Consider the following 18871-nt stretch of genomic DNA (forward strand, 5'->3'; position numbering starts at 1 on the left):
TTACCTGTGTGGGTAGGGGTCTAATCCAAGAAGCCATACCATACACCAATGTCTTGCAGTGTTTCCCTTACATTTTCGTCTAGCAACTTCATAGTTTCAGGTCTTGAGTTTAGGCCTTTTATCCATCTTTAGTTGATTTTTGTGAATGGTGAGAGGTATAGATCTGATTTCATTTTTCTCCATATATAAATCCAGTTTTGCCAGAACTATTTGTAGAAGATACTATTCTTACCCCACTGTATGGTCTGAGCATTTTTGTCAAAAATGAGTTGGCTGTATACATGTGGATTAATTTCTGGGCTCTCTATTCTGTTCCTTTGATCTATGTATTGCTTTTTGTTTCAGTACCATGCTGTTTTAATTACTGTAACTTTGTAGTATGCTTTGAAGTCAGATATTGTGATACCTCCAGCTTATTGTTGTGTTTCAAGATCACTTAGGCTAATCTGAATCTTTGTTGATTCCATATGGATTTTAGGATTGCTTTTTCTAGTTCTGTAAAGAATGCCATTGGTATTTTGATAGGAATTGCATTGAATTTGTAGATTGCTTTAGGTAGCATAGACATTTTAATGATATTGATTCTTCCGATCCATGAGCAAGGAATACCTTTACATTTTGGTGTGTCCTGATGATGTATTTCATCAGTGTTTGATAATTTTCATTAGAGAGATCTTTCACTTCTTTGGATAAATTTAACAAGAATAGTGTCTGCTAATAATAACTGATAGAATTAAAAAAGATAGAACAATCCAACATGGGAAGCGGGATACATAGCAGATTCATAGAATGGCACATGTCCTAAACAGTACTCTGGCCTCAGAATCAGCCCTTAAGGCATTCAGATCCAGCTAAAAAGCCCACGAGAATTTCTCAGACATGGAAAGCCAAGACACTGTGGCAAAAAAATGGTCTAAATGAAAGATCTCTGTGAGTGAGATCCCAGCGGAAAGAACGGGCCATCAAAGGAGTTACCTTTCTCTGAAGGGAAGAGAGAACTACTTTGACTATGGCCTTGTCTAAATAAGATCAGAGTTTTTGAACTCAAGAGGCTTCCATAGCCTTGGCAGCTCATGACAAGAGCCTCAGGTGATTACTGATGGCATAAACAAGAGTGTCAATTGTTTAAATCAACAATGGAAGTCAGTGTGCACTTACTCCCCATGTAGGATCTCTGTCCTTAATGTGTTGTACTATGTCAATTAAAGTAAAACTACTACTCAAACAATATTCTATACTTTGTGTGTCTGTGTAGGTGAAGTCTGTTGAAATCTTTACTTAGTATATACTAAGCTGATATTCTGTATATAAAGATAATTGAAAATGAATCTTTTTTTTTATCTTTTATTTAATGAATATAAATTTCCAAAGTACGACTCATGGGTTACAATGGCTTCCCCCCCATACCGTCCCTCCCACCCACAACCCTCCCCTTTCCCACTCCCTCTCCCCTTTCATTCACATCAAGATTCATTTTCGATTATCTTAATATACAGAAGATCAGCTTAGTATACCTTAAGTAAGTATTTCAACAGTTTGCTCCCACACAGAAACATAAAGTGAAAAATAATAGATGATTTTTTTAAATGATGATGAAATCAGATCAGACCTATTGTCATGTTTAATCCCAGTGAGAGTCAAGTTGGGAATTGATAATTTCTTTTTTTTTTTTTTACAGAAGATCAGTTTAGTGTACATTAAGTAAAGATTTCAATCGTTTGCACCCCCATAGAAACATAAAGTGAAATATACTGTTTGAGTACTCGTTATAGCATTAAGCCTCAGTGTACAGCACGTTAAGGACAGAGATCCTACATGAGGAGTAAGTGCACAGTGACTCCTGCTGTTGACTTTACAAATTGACACTCCTGTTTATGGCATCAGTAATCTCCCCATGCACCAGTTATGAGTTTCCAAGGCTATGGAAGCCCCTTGAGTTCTCCGACTCTTATCTTGTTTAGACACGGTCATAGTCAAAGTGGAGGTTCTCTCCTCCCTTCAGAGAAAGGCACCTCCCTCTTTGAAGACCTGTTCTTTCCACTGGGATCCCACTCACAGAGATCTTTTTGCCAGAGTGTCTTGGCTTTCCATGCCTGAAATACTCTCATGGGCTTTTCAGCCAGATCCGAGTGCCTTTAGGGCTGATTCTGAGGCCAGAGTGCTATTTAGGACATCCGCCATTCTATGAGTCTGCTGAGTGTCTCACTTCCCATGTTGGATCACTCTCCCCTTTATTTATTCTATCGGTTGGTGTTAGCAGATACTAGACTTGAAAATGAATCTTGATGAAGAATGGATGGGAGAAGGAGTGAGAAATGGGATGGTTGTGGGTGGGAGGGAGGTTATGGGGGAAAAGCCACTATAATCCAAAAATTGTACTTTGGAAATTTATATTTATTAAATAAAAGTTGAAAGAAAAGTCTGCTTTATCTGATATCAGGATAGCAATGCCTCCTCAATTTTGGTTTCTATTTCCCTGGTATGTGTTTTTCCAACCCTTCCCTTCACATTCAGTCTGTGTCTATCTTTTTTTTTGTGAAACGAGTTTCTTGTAGGCAGCATATAGTGGGGTCACAGGGTTTTGTTTTGTTTTGTTTATAGAATGGATTTCAGCCAACCTAAGTCTTGGTTGGTAATTTAACCTACTCATATTTGAGGTTAGTATTGTTAGATAAGAACTAAGACCTGCCATTTTGTTGATTGGATGATTCTACCTGCTTTGGAAATGAATTTGGTGGTAACATGTGTCTCTTGTTTACTGCTTTTTTTGTTTGTTTAAAAATATTTATTTACTTATTTTAAAGTAAAGAGTTACAGAGAGGCAGAGGTAGTATAGATATTTTAGGTCTACACTAAAGAGAGAGAGAGAAGTCTTCCACTGGTTCACTCCCCCAAATGACTGCAACAGCTGGAGCTGCGCTGATCTGAAGCCAGGAGACAGGAACTTCTTCCAGTTCTCCCACACAGGTGCTAGAGCCCAAGGATTTGGGCCATCTTCTACTGCTTTCCCAGGCCATAGCAGAGAGCCAGATCAGAAGTGGAACAGCCAGGTCTTGAACTGGCACCCATATGGGAGTAGCATATGATGTAGCAGCTGGTGGCTTTACCTGCTACACCACAGCACTGGCCCCTCCTGTTTACTTCTAATGCAGGTCACCCTTCAGAATTTCTTGTAAGACTGGTCTAGTTGTGAATTCTCTCAGCTTCTGCTTATCTGGAAAACACTATTTCTCCTTCATCTTTACATAATAGCTTTTCTGGATATTATATTCTTGGTTGAAAGTTATTTTTTCTTTTAAGGCTTTGAATATGCCATCCCACTCTTTTCTGGCATGTGAGTTTTACACTGAGAAGTTTGGTGTTAATCTAATTGGTTTTTCCTTTATATGTAACTTGAAGCTTTTCTCTTACTGTTGTTAGGATTCTTTCCTTGTCTTTAACTTTTGATGTTTTGACAACATGCTTTGGAGAAGACCTTTTTCGGTTGCCTTGTTCTTTTTGCTTCTTGTATCTGGATATTCATGTCTCTCTCAAAACCTGGGAAATTTTCAACTATTATTTCATTTAGTGATTTCTCCATATCTTTTTCCTTTTTGTCTCTTCAGGACTACCTATAAAATGCATATTCGGTCATTTAATGGTATCCCATATTTCTCATAGCCTTTCTTCTTTCTTTGTAGTTCTTTTCTCTTTGTTTTGTCTGATTGGATTATTTCAAAATCCTTCTCCTTGAGGTCAGAAATTCTTTCTCCCATTTGGTCTATTCTGATGTCAATGCTTTCAATTATATTTTTTATTTCACTGATTGAAGATTTCATCTCCAAACTTTCTATTTGGTTCTTCTTAATGGGTTCTTTCTATCTCCTTAGTAATATTTGCATTCATGTCACTCATTGATTTCCTCACTTCTTTAACCTATCTGTATTATTTTGCATCTCATTGAGTTTCCTTACAATCATTATTTTGAATTCTATATTTGTCATTTCACAGATCTCCTTCAATTCAGGATCTAATTCTAGAGGAGTATTGTGTTCTTTTGGAGACATCATACTGCTTTGCTTCTTCATGTCTCCTGTGTCCCTGGGTTGATTTCTGCACATCTGGAGTGTTCATCTCTTCTTTATGGAGTAGGCTTTATTGGAAAAGAGCTTGTAGTTTAGCCGGAGTACAGGGTATCACTTGGCTTGTTGCTTTGGCTTTGGTTCTAGGTGGGCCCAGGAGTGTAGTTTCTGAGTAATTTCTTTTGTCTTACTCAATGTCACTGCATCTATAAGTGACACAGTGGACTAGTCTGCTGTGTGTTGGGACAGAAGTATGGCTTTCAGATAAATAAGGGTTTCCTTGGGTGTGTATCTTTGGCCCACAGAGAATTTGGTATTGTTCTCTTTGGTGAATGTCATAACCAGAGCCTTGTTCATGTTGCTGAGGGGACCAAGGGTGGCTGCACTCTTGTCCTATTGACAAGCCTGAGTGATGCCAGGACTTGTGGTACCAGATGTTGTGGCTCTAGGACTATGTCATACAGATGCACCCTTCCTCAAGTCCTGCTTGGAGAATCCAGCTGATGCTGTGGCTTATGATATCAACAGCTCTAGTCCTAGGACTAGAGGATGTGAAAGGAATCCTGTTCCAGAACTATAGAGTGACTACAAGATATACATTAGATTTTACCAGGGAGGGTATGAGTCCAGAGAGGTGGAATACAGATAGGTTCCTCCCTATGTCCAATGGTTCGATCCCAGTGGCATCCAGAAATTTAGAATTTGAATTATTACAGTGCTGATTTTGCAGGGTATAATGGGGTCATTACACAGATCTCCCAGGGTGGGAGCAGATTTTTTTATGGGCTGTTCCTGATGATAGCCCCCAGCAGCTTAAAGTGAATCCTCATTGCTCACGTATAGTCCACGAGTGTGGCTCTGGGGCTAATGCCCAAACACTCTTACAGATGCGGGATGGAGGGGATCTGACCTTTGTTCCACACGTTGCCCAGACTCTGACTAGGATGCTGGTAGGAGCAGAAAAGAGGGGCACTGTGCAGGGGTGGGGAGGGGAGAAGAGGAAAGCAAGGTCACTTCCTGCTCCAAGCTTGGCAGTTGCTCAGACCCCAGTCAGCTCTCCAGGCTGAAGTAATAGTCAGTGGGTGACTGTGGAATTCCACCTTGGCTAATACTGCAAGCAGTGGGGTGCATGGCAATTTCTTCTTGCTTTGAGCTGGCAGCTGGCTGTGTGGTGGCAGCTGGTTGCAAGTGTGTCTCTGTCTTCTCTCCTTTTGCCCCACAGATTCTTGGTTACTTTTTTTCTGCTTCCTTGCCAAAAGTTTTCATCAGACCCCATATTCACTTGACTCTCAAGATATTTCATGAAGCAACCATAACTTGCTATCAATTTTCTACATTTCCAACAATGAAGAATGCTCATTTCCCCTTGATCATGAAGTTTACCTCTCAGTTCTTCTGTTCATCTGTGTCTGGGTCCTGGTGCACCCTGTCACAGGCTACCTGGCTCTGGTCTGTTCAGTTCATTTTGCACACTGGAAAAATATTAGTGTAAACATAGACTAAATATGAGTATATAACAAAAACACTTAAAATCTCAGTGTAATTTTTGAATATATGATACTTAATCAAATCTAAGGCATTCTTGATTATGATACAGAAGTGATTAATATATATAGAAAAGAGCTTATTTTTTAAATTCTATTTAAGTTATGCAAATTTCATATATACAGATCTAAGCACATAGTGACATTTTCCCCCTACCCTTCCTCCCACCCACACTACAATTCTTCCTCTTCCTCCTGCTCACATTCCCGCTCTTAATTTTACAGATATATTTTCAGTTTAGTTAATGATCATATAGTTAACCCTACACTAAGTAAAAGATTTCAACAAATAGTATGAAGAAAAATCAAAAGAAAAAAATAAAAATGAATGATAATTATGAAAAAAACACTGTTCCTCAAAGGAAGAGACAAGGGCTATATACAATCATATAATCTCATAGTGTCTATTTCACTGCAATATATTACATTTTAGGTACTCTATTAGTTACCTCAGATCAGGGAAAACATATGGTATCTGTCTTTTTAGAACTGGCTTATTCCACTAAGTATAATGGTTTCTAGTTTAGACCATCTTGTTGCAAAAGACAGAGTTTCATTTTTTCTTTACAGCTGAGTAGTACTCCATAGTGTATATATACCATAATTTATTATTCCAGTCAACAGCTGATGGACATCTGAGTTGACTTCGTATCTTACCTATTGTGAATTGTGCTGCAATGAATGGGGGTGGAGGGTGTACAGATAACTCTTTCAGAAGCTGATTTCTTTTGGTTTGGGTAAATTCCCAGGAGTGGGATGGCTGGATCATATAGTAGGTCTATATTCAGATTACTGAGGTACCTCCACACTGTATTCCACAGTGGCTGTATCAGTATACATTCCCACCAACAGTGGACCAAGGTACCTTTTTCCTCACATGCTTGTCAGCATTTGTTTGTTGATTTCTGTATGAGAGCCATTCTAACTGGAGTGAGGTGAAACCTCATTGTGGTATTGGTTTGCATTTCTCTAATGGCTAGTGGTCCTGAGCATTTTTCCAACTGTTGGCCATTTGAATTTTCTCTCTTGAAAAATTGTTCAATTCCTTTGACTATTTCTTAACTGGATTGTTTATACTGTTCTTGAATTTCTTGAGCTCTTTATAGATTCTGGATGTTAACCCTTTATAAATTACATAGTTTGTAAAAATTTTTTCCCATTCTGTTGGTTGCCTCTTCATTTTGCTGAGTTTTTGTTTTGCAGTTTAGAAGCTTCTCAGCTTCATGTAATCCCATTTGTCAATTTTTGCTTTGATTGCCTGTGCTTCTGGGGTCTTTTCCAAGAAGTATTTACCTATGCCAATGTCCTGCAGAGTCTCCCCGATGTGTGAAAGAGAGATTCTTGAAGTTATACTATGAGATGATACTTTCTGATCACTCATTTTATTTTATGCTCATTTATGTTTTTAATGTTTACTTATTTTTATCTATTTGAAAGCTCTCTCTCTCTATCTAATATCTTCTATTTATACTTTAATTCACTCCATAAAAATATTCACAACATCTGAGGCTATGCCAGACTGAAGCCAGAAGCTCAGAACTCCATTCTGGATCCCCACATGGGTGGCAGGGGCCCAAGCACATAAGCTGTCTTCTGGTCTCTCTCAGGGTACATTAGCAGGAACCTGGGTTGGAATAAAAGTAGCTTGGCTCAAACCAGCATTCCAATATGTGTTGTAGGTGTCCCAAGTACCACAATGCCTGCCCCATTTTATATAAAAAACTTTTTAAACTTCTATACTTTATCATATAACATTGTTGGTGTATTGTAAAAAAATATAAGCAACAAAGAATCATGTAGACATGTCTAAAACTAAACCTTCTGAGATTGACCCCTAAAGTGTTCATAACTCAGAATTTCATCTTCGATACTACATACATGATGCTGAAAGCTTTATTGAAAAGAGTGGTTATAGGTCATTATTTTTCAAGTCTTGTTTTCCTCTTCAGTTTTACTAGAAATAAAAGGATATTACCAGAAAGTATCAGGATAAGATATTTTAATTATTACTAGGATGAACAATCCTTCTCCAAACTGGCCATTAAAAGTTCTTCTACTCAACTGTTAAGCAATTGCCCTTTTTAATCACACTTCCATGATCAACAACCACTTTCACTCATATACAATTAACAAATGTATTATAAACTAATGTGTGGCTGAAAAAGAATTGAAATATTTTAAGACTTAAATACAGGCTGGCGCCGCAGCTCATTAGGCTAATCCTCTGCCTTGCGGTGCCGGCACACCGGGTTCTAGTCCCGGTCGGGGCACCTGATTCTGTCCCAGTTGCTCCTCTTCCAGGCCAGCTCTCTGCTGTGGCCCTGGAGTACAGCGAAGGATGGCCCAAGTGCTTGGGCCCTGCACCCACATGGGAGACCAGAAGAAGCACCTGGCTCCTGCCATCGGATCAGCGTGGTGCGCCGGCCTCGGTGGTCATTGGAGGGTGAACCAATGGCAAAATGAAGACCTTTCTCCCTGTCTCTCTCTCACTGTCCACTCTGCTTGTCAAAAAAAAAAAAAAAAAAAAAAGACACATCGTGCACTCATTTCCAACAGGTTTCCTGGAGCATGCTGCCTTAGGATTTATACTACATGGGAAAATACATGTGTGAACAAAGCAAAAGAACTCAACTGAAAGCTTATGCTAATACTAATGCAATCAGCATTGAATGGGGTCAATTACCTGGAAAATCAAAGATGTTAGATTTCTTAGTCACTTAGAGAATTTTTAATCAATTGTCCTTTTAAAAAATTTTTATTTACTTCTTTGAAAGGCAGAAAGAGACAGGGACACACACACACACACACACACACATGCACACACACAGAGAGAGAGAGATCTTCCATCTGCTTGTTCACTCCCCAAATGGCCACAAGGGATGGAGCTGGGCTGTCTCAAGGCCAGGAGCTTCTTCCAGGTCTCCCATGTGGATACAGAGGTCCAAGTACTTGGACCATCTTCCACTGCTTTCCCAGGCCATCAGCAGGGAGCTGGATCAGAGGTGGAGAAGCCAGGACTTGAACTGGCAATCATTTGGGATGCCAACACCTCAGGCAGTGACTTTACCCACTTTACCCACTGCTTTTCCCAGGCAACCAGCAGGGAGAAGACTCAGATGTGGAGCTGCTGGGACACAAACCGGCACCCATATAGGATGCCAGTGTGACAGACACTGAGATGCTGGCCTCATCAGCTATGCCACGATGCTGGCCCTACATGTCCTATTTTTCTTTTCCTCCCTATTCTACTTTTCATGGTCTTCTTTTATTATCAGTTTAGGCTCACAGGTTTTTGGCACTATATTTCAGCCCATTTTTCAGTAATTCTATGGGTAAATGAGCATCTTGCTAACTGGCTCATTAATACTAACCCTGTTACCATGGAGACTATAAAGAAAGGAGAGGCTGAACTAAAAGCAAACTGACAGAGGCTGAGCTAGAGGTGGCTTCCATATATATAGAAGGCACATAGTGTTGTGCTGCAGTCCTTTTAAATTGATGTTCTCAATGGCTCATGCTCAGCACCCTTTGTTTTCAATGGTGCCAATGTAAACAATGACAATGTTGGGGCAGGCATTTGATGCCAGGGTTAAGTTACCACTTGAGATGCCCACATCCCAAGTCACAATGCCTGGCTTTGGTTTCCAGCTCTGCCCCTGATTTCAGGATTCTTCTTGTACAGACCCTGGGAGGCAGAATATCATGTCTTGAGCAGTTGAGTCACTGCTTCCCCCATGAGACACCTGGATTGAGTGTCCAACTCCTGGCTTCAGCCTGGCCTTCAACTTTGGCTGTTGCAGGCTTTGGGGTATAAATCATCAGATGGGGCATCTCTTTCTCTCTCTTTCTCTCTCTCTCTCTGCCTTTTTCAAATAAATTAAGTAAATAAATAAAATTCCATTAGGGAATGACAGTATTTATCAATGGTAAAAATAGAGGTGAAATAATCCCATATAGCTTAGCATGATGAACAACTAATTGGGGGATTGACTTGATTAATTCTGTATGAGAAATTAAATATCTCGCTGCTAGGAGCTGAATGTTTGTGTTACCCAAAAACTCAAAATCTTGAAGCCTCAGTTTGGTACCCAGGCTATTAGAAGTGGGGCCATTGGGAGTGAGTAGGTCATTAGAGGGAACCCTCATGAATAGGATCACAACATAATGCCTTGTAAAATAGACCCTGGAAACTCACCTCTGCTCTGTGAGGAGACCCTGAGCAGGCACGGTCTGTAAATCAGGAAGTGGGACTTCACAGACCACAGGATCCAATGGCTTCTTAATCTTGGGATTCCCAGCCCCAATTCTGGGAATAAATTTCTGTTGTTTATAAATGACTTGAATGATGTTAACTTGTTGGAGTAAACCAAAAATCCCTCTACTCCTGTTCATTCATTACTATTTTGAAAATGTTAACTTTAAGGCAGGCATTTGGTTGAGCAATGAAGAAGCTGCTTGGGACACCTGCGTACCATATCCCAGTGCCTTGGCTCCAGTCCTGGCTTTGCTCTTCTAACAGCTTCCTGCTGCCATGCAACCTGGGGGACAGCCGGTCATAGGTCAAGTAGTTGGGTCCTCACAACCTATGTGAGAGACCTGGATTGGATTCCTAGCTTCTGCTTTGGCCTGACCTAGCCCTGGCTGTTGAGCAGTTGTAATGAGCAGATGGTGAATTCTTCTTTGTCTCTGTCTCCCTTTGCAGCTCCCTGTCCTTCAAATAAATAAACCCTAAGGAAAGTTTAAAAATTAAATATGACTATTTTTTCTGGATAAATATTGCACATATCTACCTCAGTTTATTTATGATAACAATGTGATGCTTCACACACTTGTGCCTCACTATTTGTAAGTTAATATAACCTATTTTGAATAAGCATTCCCCACCTGGAAAAAGGAAGATGTTAACCTGTTCCCCCCATGCCCCTCTATTCCCTTCTGAACCTTCCTTTCCCTTTCTGGCTTTGCCAGTGCTTCCCATTCCTTTCTTATTTTTATTATTTGAAGGATGTATGTGCTTTACTCTAACAGATGATATCTAAGGACATACATAGGTTTCATGTAATTTAATCATGTTGATGTATTTTGTGTAAGCTGAAAAGTATCTGTGTGCCATCTCTTCAATGCTACTATTTGAGACAGATGAATATGTGCTATAGTTTGAATGCTGAATGTTCCCCAAAGGCCCAAGTGAAAAAGGCTTGGTCTCTAGGGTAGTTTTGTTAGGAGCTGGTGAAATGTTTAGGAAGTGGTACCTGGTGCAAGGTCCTAGGGATGTTGGGGGCCATCCCTAGGAAAATTGTTGCCAATGTCTGAGTCTCTCTTTGTCTTATTAATTAATTAATTAATTAATTAATGTCACTGCTGAATTAATCCCAACAATCATGAATAAAAAGTAACAATTTTTTTATTTATTTGACAGGTAGAGTTACAGACAGTGAGAGAGAAAGGTCTTCCTTCCGCTGGTTCACTCATCAAACAGCCGACACTATGCTGATCTGAAGCCAGGAGCCAGGTGCTTCTTCCTGGTCTCCCATGCAGGTACAGGGACCCAAGCACTTGGGCCATCCTCCACTGCACTCCCGGGCCACAACAGAGAGCTGGACTGGAAGAGGGCAGCCAGGACTAGAACCTGGCGCCCATATGGGATGCCAGCATTGCAGGCGGAGGATTAACCAAGTGAGCCACGGTGCCAGCCAAAAGTAACAATTTAAAAAAAGTGCCAAACTTACAGATTGCAAAAAGACACTTTAAGGCATTAACTTTCTTTTATAGGACTATGCATTATACTGTGCGTATTTTCATATTCTAGTTTACTATTTAAACTTCTACCTCTTTTATTCTTATCAATTAAGAAAATCTATTGTTTACATTTTACTGGTCTATTTGTCAAAAGAAACAGCTTGATACTGGCATAAAAACCATGCATAAATCAATGGAGCAGAACAGAAAAAGCCCAGAAATGAATCCACATGCATATAACCAACTGATTTTTTACAAAAATGCTCAAACCATCTATTGCAGTAAGGATAGTCTCTTCAACAAATGTTGCTGGCAGATCAATGGATAAAGCAAATGTGGTATATATAAACAATTGAATATTATTCAACTATAAAAATGAACAAAATTCTACCATTCACAGTAAAATAGATGCAACTAGAGGACATCTTATTGAGTGAAGTGGCATAGGAGGTAAAGCCACCGCCAGCAGTACCAGCATCCTGTATGGGTGCCAGTTCAGGTCCCAGTTGCTCCACTTCTGATCCAGCTCTTTGCTACGGCCTGGAAAAGCAGTAGAAGATGACCCAAATCCTTGGGCCTCTGCACCCACGTGGGAGACCCAGAGGAAGCTCCTGGCTCCTGGCTTCAGACCTGCACATTTCCGGCCTTTGCAGCCACCTGGGGAGTGAGCCAGTGGATGGAAAACCTCTCTCTCTCTTCCTCTCTCTCTCTCTCTCTCTCTCTCTCTCTCTCTGCCTCTCCTTCTCTCTGTGTGTAACTCTGACTTTCAAATAAATAAATATTTAAGCAAAAATAAAAATATGTGGTTCCCAGAAAAATACTGCATGTTCTCCCATATATGTGGGAGCTAAAATTAAAAAAAAAAAAAAAACCAGAAATGTCTGTGTGTATCTGTATTGCTGAAATTTAGGCTTTTTTAAAGGTTTGTATTTACTTGAGAGGTAGAGTTAAAGAAAGTGAGAGGGAGAGACAGAGAGAAATGTCTTCCATCTACTGGTTCACTCCCCAGGTGGCTGCAACATCTGGAACTGAGCTGATCCAACACCAGGGGCCAGGAGCTTCTGGGTTTCCCACATGGGTGCAGGGGTCCAAGCACTTGGACCATTTTCTACTGCTTTCCCAGGCCACAGCAGAGCTGGATCAGAAGAGAAGCAGCTGGGACGTGAACTGGCACCCATATGGGATGCCGGCACTGCAGGCGCACCAGCCCTGCAGATTAGTTTTTTTTTTTTTTTTTTTTGACAGGCAGAGTGGACAGTGAGAGAGAGAGACAGAGAGAAAGGTCTTCCTTTTGCCATTGGTTCACCCTCCAATGGCTGCCACGGCTGGCGCGCTGCGGCTGGCGCACCGCGCTGATGCGATGGCAGGAGCCAGGAGCCAGGAGCCAGGTGCTTTTCCTGGTCTCCCATGGGGTGCAGGGCCCAAGCACCTGGGCCATCCTCCACTGCACTCCCTGGCCACAGCAGAGAGCTGGCCTGGAAGAGGGGCAACTGGGACAGAATCCGGCACCCCGACCGGGACTAGAACCAGGTGTGCCGGCGCCGCTAGGCGGAGGATTAGCCTAGTGAGCCACGGCGCCGGCCTGCAGATTAGTTTTGTAACTTTGTTTTATACCTTTGTCAAACCAATAGTTAAGAATTTTATACTACTGTAGTTTTCATGATCTGTGATTACTTTGTAACTTACTATATATGGATAAAATGGTCATTTTTCTATTCAATTAATGTATATTGCCATTGTCTATATTCACACTAAACAAGGGTCTGTTTGCTTTTTATTTGTTAAACTTATTCTGTGAAGTAGTAAGCCTTTTTTCTGTAATGAAATTTCAAAATATGTTATCTCAAAAACTAAAATGGAGAAAGGAAGAGGGTGGGAGAGAAATAGGAGGAGAGAGGAAGGGAATATTATTATGTTCTTAGTACAGTATCTACAAATTACATTGAATACTTGGACAGTGTATCCTTCTCTGAGTTTAGGAAGTTTTCCATCATTACCTCTGAATATTCTTTCAAGTCCTTGGACTTTCTTTTTTTATTTTTTATTTTTTGTGTTTTTTAAGAAAGCTTTTATTTAATGAATATGAATGTCATAGGTACAGCTTTAGGAATCTAGTGGTTCTCCTCTCCCTCCCATATTAAGGACCTCTTAACCCCCAATAACTCAGGTATTGGTCATTTACTGTCTCTACATTCCCATAAGCTTTATTCATTCCTCAACTCTTTTTTCCTCCTCCAACTGCTTATTTTAATGTCCTCTATTTTCAAGTTCACTAATTCTTTCCTCTATTTTATCTCCATACAACCCTACACACAGAAATACTTGATAAAAATACAAAGTACTCATGGATAAAAAGTCATGCTCAAAACCAGCAGGGGGAAATGCATAGGTTCAAGAGAAACCACAGGCCTGGATCTGTAGTCACAACATTCTCTGGTTCAAAGACCCATGGGCCTCCTTACAGAATCAACTGAAAGGACCATGCAAAGAAGCTTCCAAAGCCCAGGGAAGCAAGACTCCCACACTAAGCAATCATCACTGAAGATTAACTCACAATGGTTACAAAACACCCAAGGAAATGAACCATCACCTAGAGAGAGGAGCAGCAAACACCCTTGCAGGAAAATGTGTAACCAAGATATACTGCTAGAAAAAAATTAAGTAAGTCCAAATGTTCACAGACATAACAGAAGGAACAAAATAAAGGAGACAAAAAGAAAACTGTACCAATAGTAAACAGGGACAGAAAAATTTTAGAAATGAAAATTTGAGCCACATGCTAGTTCTTAGACACAGCAAAATTATAATGACAAGAACTGTTGAAGATAAATGGGAAAAATGGCATACTAGGCCTATATAGTCAACCAAAAGTAAAAAGCTCTTTAATGTAAATGTAAGGGAAAGGCATTAATATAAAAATAAAAAGAACAGGGGGCTAGTGCTGTGGCATAGCGGGTAAAGCTGCTGCAAGCAGTACCAGCATCCCATATGGGCACCAGTTTAAGTCCTCAATACTCCATTTCCAATCCAGCTCTCTGCTATGGCCTGCGAACACAGTAGAAGATGGTCCAAGTCCTTGGGCCCATGCACTCGAGTGGGAGACCCAGAAGAAGCTCCTGGCTCCTGGCTTCGGCCAGAACTCATGCAGACTAAAGTTGAGAGACAAGAACTCAATTCAGGTCTCCCTTGTGGGTGGCAGGGACACAAAGAACTTGGGTCATCACCTTTTGCTTCCCAGGCGTGCATTAACAGGAAGGTGGAATTGGAAATAGAGCTGAGACTAACATAGACACCTATGGTATGGGATGCAACCTTCCCAAGGGTCAGTTTAACTGCTATGCCAGCTGCCTGCACCCAGAGTGCTTTTTAGATCGTGTGGTCAGAGGAAGAAATCAGTTGACATTTTGGTGGAGACTTGAATGAACCAAGGAGGGAAATTATTAAAAGAATCTGAGGGGAAAATAAAAGGCATTCTAGACAGAGAAAAAAAGCAATCAACACTTCAGAGCAAGAAATGAGCTTTCTATACTCAGGAAGAGCAAGAATGAAAAGGTGGATGAAGGGAAGTAAGGGAGGGAAGAATCAGAGAAATGGGTGCAAGGCTCAGGCAGAAGACAGCACAATGTCAGCCTTGACTGTGGTAAAATGTTTACATTGCTTCCTTCCAATGAGATGCAACCATCATGACTGATGATGAATGTACCATTGATCTGAAATACAGTGTGAAATACACTGAAATACAGTGTATGCGGCCAAAATGGAAACTATTACAGGGAGATTAGAGAATTTCTTGGTGATGATGAGAGACTTCAGTATTCCTCTCTCAGAAACTACAACTATTGAGCAAAAGTTTTCAAACATAGAGAGGATCAACAAAATCAATGAGATTAACTGCTCCCAAATCACAACACAAGTAAATGGAAGGTAAGTGTTTTGAGAGTAAAGTCAGCCACAACCAAAGTTAGACTGTAAACAGATACGGGGAAGAATGAATAGTTAAGAGGTACCACCAAGGACTGAGAGGAAGAGCAAGACAGACAGAACTGTCAAAAATGCAAGGGAGGAATATACAGAATGCAGAGGTTGGCCCAAACAGCAGGGAAAGGAATGGAATTTTAGCCTGAGAGATTAAGGGGATTGCCAGTGGAGACCCAGTTGAGGATGGAAAGAATGAATTCCCAGAAGATGCCACTTAATGACTTCACAGGACAGAAGTGACAAGCACCTGAATTAACAGGCCAGTTGGAGAGGAGGGCCACACTGAGGCACATTTTGAAAGCAGGCAACCAAGGATGCTGTAAGGAAAGAGAGGGCACATGAGAACTGTGAGGTTTCATCTGTTTTTTTTTTTTTTTTTAAGATTCATTTATTTCAAAGTTAGAGTTACACAGAGAGAGAAGGGGAGGGAGGGAGAGAGAGAGAGAGCCAGAGGGAGAAAAAGAGAGAGAGAATCTATCCTCCATCCACTGGCCACAAAGGCTGGAGCTGTGCCGATCTGATCTAAAGCCAGGAGACAGGAGCTTCCTCCGGGTCTTCCCACATGGGTACAGGTGCCCGAGGACTTGGGCCATCTTCTACTGCTTTCCCAGGGCATAGCAGAGAGCTTGATCAGAAGTGGAGCAGCCAGGACAGGAACCAGCACCCATAAGGGATGCCAGCACTGCAGGCGGCGGCTTTACCCTCTATGCCACAGCACGGGCCCACTGGGAGGATTTGAATCAGACATGGGGAGAATGTCACCTGTGACTATAAAGAATCCAGGAAGGAGTTAATTGGAGAGGCAAAGTAGATTTTCTTTTGGATTTCCAGGAAGAAGTAAGGGTGGGACACTTAAATGGCAATGTAACAGAATGTGGATTTACATGTTAAGTTAGCAACACAGTGAGGAAGGCTGCCTGGACTTAAGGAAGGACAGTTTGCAGTAATAACACTTGAGTATTTGGGGATCATGGCATCTGATAAAAGCACCTCTTCGGTGAAAAATGATTATTTGGAAAAAAAAAACCACTGTATTTTCCATGACATTTTAGGATATTCACAGACGTTGGGTTTCCTGTGTTAAGATGCTGACTAATAGAGGACACGGATAGAGCTTTGAGTACGATCCAGAGTTAGGCAAAAGGAGAAAAGCCTTCCAAGAAAACTACAGCACAGGAGAGAAGATATGCCAGAAGGTCGGCACGCTGGAAACCAAATCAGGACGGTGCTGCTTCCCAGAATAATGCATAACGAACACAATAAGACCCATGAGACAGGAGAGGCAGTTAGAGCTAAGAAATCTCTGGACAGAGAGGTCTCAAAGGCCAGGTGTTCTAACTCTGACCTTTTTACAAATATACATCCCACCCAAGTGAAGCAATGCCCAGCCTCTGCACAATCCCTGTCTTCACTGGAGAGAAACTACCCGAAGTACAGACTGTTCTTGCACCAACTCTGCGTGGGAAACAAGTGAACTTGGAAACTAAGAGGCACTGTTCCTTTCATTCCACCTCACTCACCAAAGGATGGTGTTTCTAAGATTTTAACTTAGATCTCAGACAGAAATAGAAGAACAGGATCAACATTAAGAAGACATTTTGGGGCTTGCGCTGTGGCGCAGCGAGTTAACGCCCTGGCCTGAAGTGCCGGCATCCCATATGGGTGCCGGTTCTAGTCCCGGCTGCTCCTCTTCTGATCCAGCTCTCTGCTATGGCCTGGGAAAGCAGTAGAAGATGGCCCAAGTGCTTGGGCACCTGCACCTGCAGTGGAGACCCAGAGGAAGCTCCTGGCTCCTGATCAGCACAGCTCCGGCCATTACGGCCAACTGGGGAGTGAAACAGAGGATAGAAGACCTCTCTCTATCTCTCTGCCTCTCCTCTCTCTGTAACTCTTTCAAAGAAATAAATAAATCTTTTTAAAAAAAGACATTTCATTAATAAAAATTATGAAGTAGGATAACCTTCTATTGAAAGGACAACTAGTCTGCATAAGCGATTTTACAAAACGACAACAGTGGGCTTGATCTGACATCCTTCCAAGGCATAAGCTGTCAGTTCCGTGCTGAGTATATATTTTTTAAAATCCCCAGGTATAAAAATTCTTCATATGATACTGCGTTACTAGTACAATGTTAATATGGCATAACGTTATTTTCTTGATCCATTGCAAAAACACTTGAGTCCTTGTAAAAGTTTCAAAAGTTAGGACTACAGAACCTGGATACAAACGTCAACGGAAACTGCATGGGATTCTGCGGCAGTCCCCACGCCACACCTAAGCTTTTCAAGCTCTCCTTGTCCCAGGGTCCTCCCAGCACGCAGGCAGAACCGACCCAGGACTGGAAGCACGGCGACTCCCTGATTCCTGCAGCTTCGCCTTTGAAAGCGCTCACACTTCAACCCACCTAAATCGCTTAAGGCAGGGACAGAGTCGATTGTGGGCGGAGCCAAAAAGAAATCGCTGATGAATAAAAACACCAAGCAGCAGAAGCACAGGCGCACACAGACGCGGCTGAGAGTGATGGAGAACAGGGAAACCGCTCTGACGGCGACTCCAGGAGGGACTGGGCTGGGAGGGCCAGCGCTGGCGCAGGAGCCACGGGGCGCAGCATGAGGAACCCGGACAGCCTGCGCGTCTCGGGCAGCGACAGCCCCCGAGAAGAGAGCCGACGGACTGCGCACCCATCCGCCCCAGACTCGCAAGCTCGGTCCCGGGACCTCCCCCACGCCAGACACTTCTCCACCCCACCGTCTTATTCTGGAAGTGGCCCCAGACAGGCGCCCAGAACAACCAGCTGGCCTCCCATCATCCCGCTCCTGTCCTCTCACGGTCACTAACCGCGATGCAGGCCGCGGTCACTGGTGGCAGCGGCGGTCGACTCTTCCAGGCACTGACGTCCTCCCCAGCTGGCCCGCATCAGCTGAGCTTCCCACACAAACCTGGGCGCTGGAGCCAGGGCACCATCCACTCGGCCCCGCCCCGCCCGCAGCGGAAGTGACGCACGGCCCTCCGGGAGGTGGACAGCAGGGTCCCCCACGCTGCTGTCCCGGTTCCTAGCGACACCTCGCCCAGCCTCTCCTGGGCATGGCCATCCGGACCAAATGTGGCACGAAAGCCCTCTCACACCTTTTAGCGTGTCGGAAGTTAGCACAGACTGTCACAAGTGGCTTCACACTTAATACTCTTTGCTTAAATTACTTCCGACGTTTTATGTGGACCAGATCAGCCAGCCCCGCGTGTTTCTGAAAAGCTCTGAGCTAAGACTGATTGTTCACATTTTTCAGTGGTTAAAAAAGGGGAGGGGGGGAGTATGTTTGGGGATACGTGGCGATGACATGACATTCAGACTTCAGTATGGCCAAGAAAAGGTTTTATTACAACACAGCCATGCCATTCCTTTGCATGTTGTTAAGGGCAGCTTTTCAGCTACAGCGGTGAATTTAGAGAGTTGCAACAGCTTCTCTATTTAAGTGACCTTGCAATTATGTTGAAGTGAGGAAAGTAGAAAAGTAATTTTAGCTAGTCTTCATCTTCAAGATTATACCAGCA

General features: G+C 42.2%; 2 long non-coding RNA genes across 2 annotated transcripts in view; one reads left to right on the plus strand and one right to left on the minus strand.

Moving 5' to 3' along the window:
- Positions 1-17592, plus strand: part of LOC138849016 (uncharacterized) — an 81230-nt gene extending 63638 nt beyond the window's left edge. Inside the window, exon 2 of the long non-coding RNA XR_011387339.1 lies at positions 16375-17592. This is a non-coding gene — a long non-coding RNA (uncharacterized lncRNA). The remainder of the gene's footprint in view (positions 1-16374) is intronic.
- LOC138849019 (uncharacterized) lies at positions 1328-18299 on the minus strand. The gene is made up of 2 exons (XR_011387342.1): positions 18161-18299; positions 1328-5533 (listed from the first exon to the last, which is right to left on the minus strand). It is a non-coding gene; the product is annotated as an uncharacterized lncRNA (long non-coding RNA).
- Between the last annotated feature and the right edge of the window lie 572 nt (positions 18300-18871).

The sequence above is a fragment of the Oryctolagus cuniculus genome, chromosome 3 (assembly GCF_964237555.1).
Source record: "Oryctolagus cuniculus chromosome 3, mOryCun1.1, whole genome shotgun sequence".
Classification (NCBI taxonomy): Eukaryota; Metazoa; Chordata; class Mammalia; order Lagomorpha; family Leporidae; genus Oryctolagus; species Oryctolagus cuniculus.